This window comes from Montipora foliosa, chromosome 3 (assembly GCF_036669935.1).
Source record: "Montipora foliosa isolate CH-2021 chromosome 3, ASM3666993v2, whole genome shotgun sequence".
Lineage (NCBI taxonomy): Eukaryota > Metazoa > Cnidaria > Anthozoa > Scleractinia > Acroporidae > Montipora > Montipora foliosa.
This window is the reverse complement of record NC_090871.1, coordinates 63532214-63539713: the sequence shown is the minus strand read 5'-3', so window position 1 is coordinate 63539713 and position 7500 is coordinate 63532214. Positions and strand designations below refer to the sequence as shown.

The 7500-nt window shown below is 38.2% G+C and overlaps 1 long non-coding RNA gene across 1 annotated transcript in view; it reads right to left on the bottom strand.

Annotated features, from left to right (window-relative positions):
- The window catches only part of LOC137995081 (uncharacterized), a 7174-nt gene extending 5183 nt beyond the window's left edge, over nucleotides 1-1991 (bottom strand). The window contains exon 1 of the long non-coding RNA XR_011122255.1: nucleotides 1837-1991. This is a non-coding gene — a long non-coding RNA (uncharacterized lncRNA). The remainder of the gene's footprint in view (nucleotides 1-1836) is intronic.
- Nucleotides 1992-7500: the final 5509 nt, after the last annotated feature.

The window sequence follows — 7500 nt, the reverse complement described above, 5'->3', positions numbered from 1 at the left end:
AAATTAACAATAACGTCTCATGTTTAACAAACAATTGCAGCATTACAACACTTTTCTCACGTTTTAGTTTACACCTTGATGTTTGGTGTCACGCTGTAAATAGTACCCGCTTTTGTATTACGTCATGTTGTAATAATTTTTTCATCTACCCGTAGACTTTATAACTGTTCACACTTAGGAACTCATTAAACTGATGATGGCATAAGCATGCCGAAACATGTCTTTTAAAAAAGTTGTCTGTTTCCTACAGTAATAATCCCCTATGTTATTTAACAGGGCTCGAAATTGCGACTCACTGGTCGCCAATGCGACCAAAATTTGAATGCTGGCGACTAGATTTTCAGAACTGGTCGCCAACTGGCGAATCACGTTTTGTCTTTAACCCAGGATAAGCAGTAGACAACTTCTGTATTTGAATCTTTATATGATGAAATCATTCGGAATTGGTAGCTAGAACACGACTCACCTTCCTTTTCTCACTAAAAACTTACGTCTCAATACTACAAGAAAATAGGTACAAAATGTACTTCGCTACTTCGATAACCGTTTGTTCGCACTAAAACACTATGTGCTTCTTGTCTGTTTCGTGAGTTTTTTGCGGCCGGACGACGAAGATTCAGCCAGAAGGTTAATTGAAAATTTAAATCCATGGTCAGTTGTGAATGCTCAAAACTCAGATTTAGCCAAATTACCGAAGGAGCTCCTCGGAACTAGCTTGATATTGATAATATATTGATAATGAACCAAGACATCGCATGATTAGTTTGCAAGTTGTATGGAACCTTCGAAAAGCAACCTGTACCCTTAACGGAAAGTAGGTTGGAGAATTTGTCCCCTCTGTTAGAAAGCGGACACCTGCAAAATAGAGCTTTTCGACTTGTACATTTTGTTTTCCCAATACAGATCATGTGATAATACTCAGGAGGTTTGGTCTTTTGTTTTGTTCATTAAAATGAGGGCATGCAAGCATGAATATGCCTGCATACACTCATTTTAATGAACAAAACAAAGGACCAAGCCTCCTGAGTATTGACTACACAAGGTGGTTAATAGATGGAGATAAATATTGGTAGAAAATACTTTAAGAAACCAAGTTCCTCTGATTCTAGAGCTACTGAAACCGCGGAGTCGCAATAGTATTGTGTTTACTCGTAATAAAGGTAAGTTGCTTGCCACGCAAGCCGTATAGGAGAATAAATAATTACGTTTTGAAGAGGTGAAAGGAAGCATGTTTGCCTTGCTACGGAAAACACGGACTTAAAACGTTCTGTACTTCAGTCCATTTCAAATAACCGTAAAGAACACCATCACCAAACGACAGACAAAAGCCGAAAACAACAGTAGCTTTAGAGGTCTTTCTCGTGCTGTTTTTTTTTTTTCTGGGTGTTTAATAATAGACCTTTTCGGCTTGTACATTTTGTTTTCCCAATACAGATCATGTGATAGTACTCGGGAGGTTTGGTCCTTTGTTTTGTTCATTAAAAAGAGTGCATGCAGGCATATTCATGCTTGCATGCCCTCATTTTAATGAACAAAACAAAAGACCAAACCTCCCGAGTATTATCACATGATCTGTATTGGGAAAACAAAATGTACAAGCCGAAAAGGTCTATTACGACTTTCCTTGCATGCAAGGTAACATTTAAAATCATGTTCTTACGTAAGTCATATATTAAGTTGGGGACCAAAGTTTATGATCTGGCGGCCAAATTTTTCCCATTAGTCGCCAGCTGGCACCTGGGCAAAAAAGTTAATTTTGAGCCCGGTATTAGCATTATTTTTTACGGTAAAGTTTGAAAAAGGAAATACAATGCACTGTACACAACTGTTACTTACCTTTGTTGCGGGTCCTAACTTTCATGTCTTCTTTACCGGTTAGCTCTATACGTCAACTTCTCCTGGATAGTGCAGTATGGCGAACGAACGACTAGACAGTTAAACGAAGTTCCTTTCTTTTCCTTTACGCTCAAAGACAAGGGGCCGTTGCTTTCCCTTTGCATTCCTCCGCACAACTGGCATTTATTCAAAACAGCACATGAGCTTGCGAAAACCAAACCTTCACTAAGTGCCCCGCAAAATAAGCCAATCGGAGCGTAGATTGCACTGCCGCAACCTTTTTTTAGTAGCCAATGAAAAATGGTGTACTGTCGAACTTTACCAGATCTCACATTTCCAGTGACTGAGTGAGATCTGGGTACGAGATCACCAGGCCCTAAGACCATCACCACCATTCGGTAGGGGAAGAACATCACGCAGAGGTTCCCCGTAGTTTTGATCCATTATTATTTCGATGGAGACGGGAAAAAGTTTACTGTGCAAGTCCACATGGGAATCGCAATGGAAACTTCTGAGCGGCCTTATGTCAGAAAGAGAGATATTACAAGGAACAAGCTCGCCAAAAATGTATCCCATATTAAGGACAACCTCGTCCAAAATGTTCCTTCGCTGTGGTGTTCCACAGGGAACGATTCTCGGGCCCCTTTTATTTCTATTATATATAAGTGATCTGCCTAATTGTCTCCAGCATTCCCAACCAAGGATGTACGCCGATGATACTAGTATTACCTTGGCTGGTAGCGATGGTAATGAATAGTTGTATTAATCTTGATCTGGAGAGAATCCGTGTGTGGCCTGCAGCCAAAAAGCTAACTTTAAATATGACAAAGACTGAAATCCTACTGTTTGGTTCCGAGCAATGGTTATTACATTTCACAGCAAATCCCACTGCCACAATCAACCAGTTTCCAATAAAGGAAGTCTCGGCTGTTAAATCCTTAGGTGGTCATATTGACGAAATCTTGTCATATCAGTGTCATATCAACGAGCTTTCTAAAAAGATTCCTTCAGGTAAAAGCGCCATTAAACGTATTAGGTTATCAGTCCCATAGAAGACTCTACTCGCCATTTACAATTCACTAGTCCAACCACATCTCCATTATCGTAGCTCGGTGTGGGGATCCTGTTCGAAGAGTCTTTCTCAAAAGTCACAAAAATCACAAAATCGGACTGCACGCGTCATAACGTTTTGAAATCACAATGGTAGTACTGATGAACTGTTGCGGATTGTAAATTGGGTTAAAGTGGGCCGTCAACCCCTTGTTAATAAATCAATATTGATGTATAAGATTGTAAGTAGTATGATTCCGGACTATCTTAGTTCGTACTTTGTCATCCGTTCCGATACTTTAGCCTATTACCTAAGAGATAGTGGCTGTACGTTTGCCATCCCTCAGCCCCTTACTAATTATTGTAAAAGAAGTCTGTCCTGTAGCGGAACTGTACTGTGGAATATTCTGCCCTTAGATATTCGACAGTCGCCCTCTCTTAATTAAGTTAAATCTAAGTTGAAGAGCTATAATTTTAATAGTAGCCTTATGTAAGTTTTATTTTGCTTTTATACACGGTTTCCTTGTAAAGCAAGTTTCCTACCATTTCTCTTATTGTAGTAGTTTTTAGTAATTTTATTTAGTTAGGTAGTTAGATTTATTTAATTCATTATCGTAAAGTCCTGAAGGAAATACTGTGTCTAAATAAAGATTATACGATATAGAACACTAAAAGAGCTCTCTAGCTTTGCAACAGTACAGTAAACTGGCGGAGTGGTTGGAACAGCCAGCACAAGTTCTCTCCCTCGCAATACAGACAGGCCAAACTTATGAAGCAACATCAGGATCGTCTGGAAAAAGTGCCAATGATCCTTGATGGGCGTTTTGGCGGCTTGAGTTATTCCGGAGGTTGGGGGTAGTGGGTTGAAAGGTACCATAGCTGAAACAACCTAAACCTTTACAAAAATGCTAACCTTTAGCCTAAACACTATGCTTTAGATAATGTTAAGGTCTAAAGTTAGTATTTTTGTAAAGGTTTGAGTTGTTTCAGCTATGGTACTCTTCACCCCCTACCCTCACCCCCTATCCCTTACCCCCTACCCCTCAACCCATGCCGCCATGCCGCCTTTTTGGCGCCATGCCGCCTTTTTGGAGCTGTGATTTCTGACGGTCGAGTGGGAACAAATTAGTAAGGAATTGAATATTCTGACAGCACGACATAAAGGCCCGCAGGCAGTTATGGGATAGGTTAGGATTCTTTAGGGATTTGACGGCAGGATTTTCATCACCCTAAGTCTGTCAATCGTCTTCGTTGCCTCGTGTCGATGGAGTTTTATTATTATTTTTTTTGTTAGTCTGAATAGGTGTGAACTGTATTTTTTACATATTTTTTTTCCCTAGGTAACAACATAATACTGCCCTTTCCTCGGGGTATGAGGTGCCACTGCATTAGATGAGGAATACGTTTCCATTTATTTTTTTGACCACATCTAAAGAGTGGTTTTTGGTGGTTTTTCGTATCTGGAACGGCACAATCGTATAGATTCATTGATACGGTACTCCTATTTTATAATTTTCAGTTACTCGCGCTGTATCCAGTCTGAGGTAGTATTTCTGGCCTTCCTTTGCTCAGCAGGCATGGCTGGTGTACTCCTAATAAACTATTTTCAAATTGAATATATATATATATATATATATATATATATATATTCACAATATTTGTTAATAGTAATAAGGCTGCCAACACTGTTAAAATAGTGCTCAATACACATAAGTGTAGAGCTAAATCGTAGAAAGGTGAGGTAACAGTGAATCATGTGTTGGTTTCATTAGCCTCACCTTTCTATTCACAATATTTGTAAATATATTGATATACTTATAATCAGTTCTTGTAAATAGAGAGAGTTTCAATCGGGTTTCGTAAAACCAAAACCAAAGTAATTACTTTGGCCAATCAAAAGGGAGGGAGACTATCCAGTAAACCAATCAAAACTCAAGAAAGCGCAGGAAAATGTGCACGTGCGAGCCACGATTGGTTTTGGTTTCACTTCTGATTGGTTGAGAAGTTGGCGCGAGAACTTTGAAAGAATCACTGATTGAAGTAAGGCAAAACCAAAGCAATTCGCTAATTACTTTCGACACTCAAATGAAAGCCGCTCTATTCGATAGCCATAAAAATACATTAAATCACCGATTGCATCTTTTACTGTTCGCGCTGTTTGCAGGCACTGCATATTTCCCACAGTAGTTTTTCAGTTTAATTTGTAACAAATGAATAAATTAAAGTGAACAAGTTAGTTAGGTGCCAGTGTTCGGAATGTTGTCCATGTATTACACAAAAACTATTACGCTTTTTTTGGAAAGGCCAGAGATTTGAGTTCACCTGCCTCCCTTTTGGGTACTCTCTAGCACCTAGGGTCTTTACTAAGTTTCTGAAGCCTTTTACAACTACATGGCGCTCAAAAGAAATTAGAATTTTAATCTACATTGATGACATTTTGATCATTGCCAGTTCTGCCAAACAGGCAGCCACACTCCTTGCTATTATCAGAAACTCCTTAGAATCTCTAGGTTTTCTGGTTAACATTAAGAAGTCTCATGTAACTCCTACTACAAGAATTACATATTTGGGGTTAGATATTAATTCTCGGTTTAACTTGCTTTGGATAATTCAAAATATCGCTACCTTTAATGCGAAAGTTTTTCAGGAGCCTGAAATTAATCTTTTCGTTAACTCCGATGCTAGTCTAACTGGCCGGGGTGCCTTCTGTAATGGTCAAAACAAAGGGGAGCGTTGGTCTCTTTCTGAGTCTAACAACCATATCATTTTTTTGGAGTTGTTAGCTGCCTTTCTTGCTCTTCAATCCTTTGATAGTCAGAGCAACATTTATGTAAGGCTTAAATTGGACAATACCACCGCAGTATCTTATATGAATAATATGGGTAGAATAAGATCTGAACCCCTTAACACACTTGCCAAGGAGATTTGGCATTGGTGCATGTCAAGGGAAATCCGGCTGTCTGCTTAGTATAGTCCTGGAGATTTAAATGTTGAGGCTGATTCTGCCTCACGGTTTTTTGCTGAGGAACTCGAGTGGTCAACTGGAAATTAAATAGTACTCCTTACTCTGGCCTCGATAAGTAAGAAAGAGAAGATTTGACTAGGATTTTACTGACAGCCTGATAACAATTGCGCTCAACGCAAAGAGAAAATTGCAACCAATTCAGATCTGCGTTAAACTTCCTCTAAAGGCTAGTTACAGTAATAATGACAAACTCCTAGCTTTTATACAAGTTTGTAACTTCAATTCTTTGATACCTTTTGAACGAAATATTGAAAATGAACTCACTTTGTCACTCGGTGTGTCACCAATTCCACTCTGCTGCGTCAGTAGTTGATCCCAAAACAGAGGACTTCAACTTCGATGAACGATGTAAATGTAAAAAAATGTAAACGCTTTCTTTATAGTGGAAGTAGACTTAGCTATCAAGTTAGTTTACAGGCACTCCACTCTTAACAAGGTGAAAGTAACAATTCAAACTTAACAGAAACATTATTAAGAACCCCAACTGGCGGGAGGCAACCAGTTGGCTATTTACAAAGCGTTGTGGAGTTCAATCAGGGACAACCGGAACCAAATCCAAGCCAGAGGTTAGAACGGGATTTCAACCCGGAGCAGCCGCATGCAAACCCAATGCCCTAACTACTAGACCACACTGCCTCCTCAATTAATACCTCCACGATAATTTTATTTCTGTTTGAAACAGCACATCTACAGTGCAATCTTACTCAAAAGTATATGCCAAGGGTCAAATACAGGACTCTTCTATATTAATAGTTGATAGCTGTCCGATATGTTAATTAAAAGATTAATTGGTTCATCACTCAAACGATGATAAATTTATGAAATGCTAAGCAACACTGTTGTCGAGAATGCAAAGTGTAAGAATGTCGCCAGTACGTCAACTCCGAATTAGAAGTCTTTTCGATGGACATGATAAATTAGTTTGTCTCATAAATTGCCGGCTTTCGTGAGAGTTTGACATTTTCGTTAAAAGATTAACTATGTAGATACATAGGATACATCATTAAATTGAAACAAATTTTCACCAAAGCAGGGAAAATCTGCGGCAAAACTGACAGTTGAATATTTGTAATCGATCATTCCACTCATTAAAAAGTTTTCACAATTTAAATTACCGTGAGAATTCGAACCGGTGATATCGTAGAGTGAGCCGAGCAAGGGACTGGGGGAGGCAACGGGTTTCTTTTTTGCCACGTTCCTTATATTATTATTATGATTATTATGATTATTATGATTATTATTAGAATTGTAATTATAATAATAATAATTATTATTATTATAATTATTGTTATTATTATTATTATTATTATTATTATTATTATTATTATTACTCTTTTTTTGGGACGACATCCCCACCGATCTAAGAGATCTTTGCGTCTTACATTTTCCAAAACTTCATCTATTGTCTGATCAACATGGATGTGCAATGTAAAAAATGTACGCTGTAAAGGGCCGCCATGTTAGGCTTATTGATTATTATTATTATTATTATTATTATTATTATTATTATTATTATTATTATTATTATTATTATTACAAAAGTGAATTAGATAGAGTGTTGATCTATCACCTTGCAGTCTTGCCCCAGC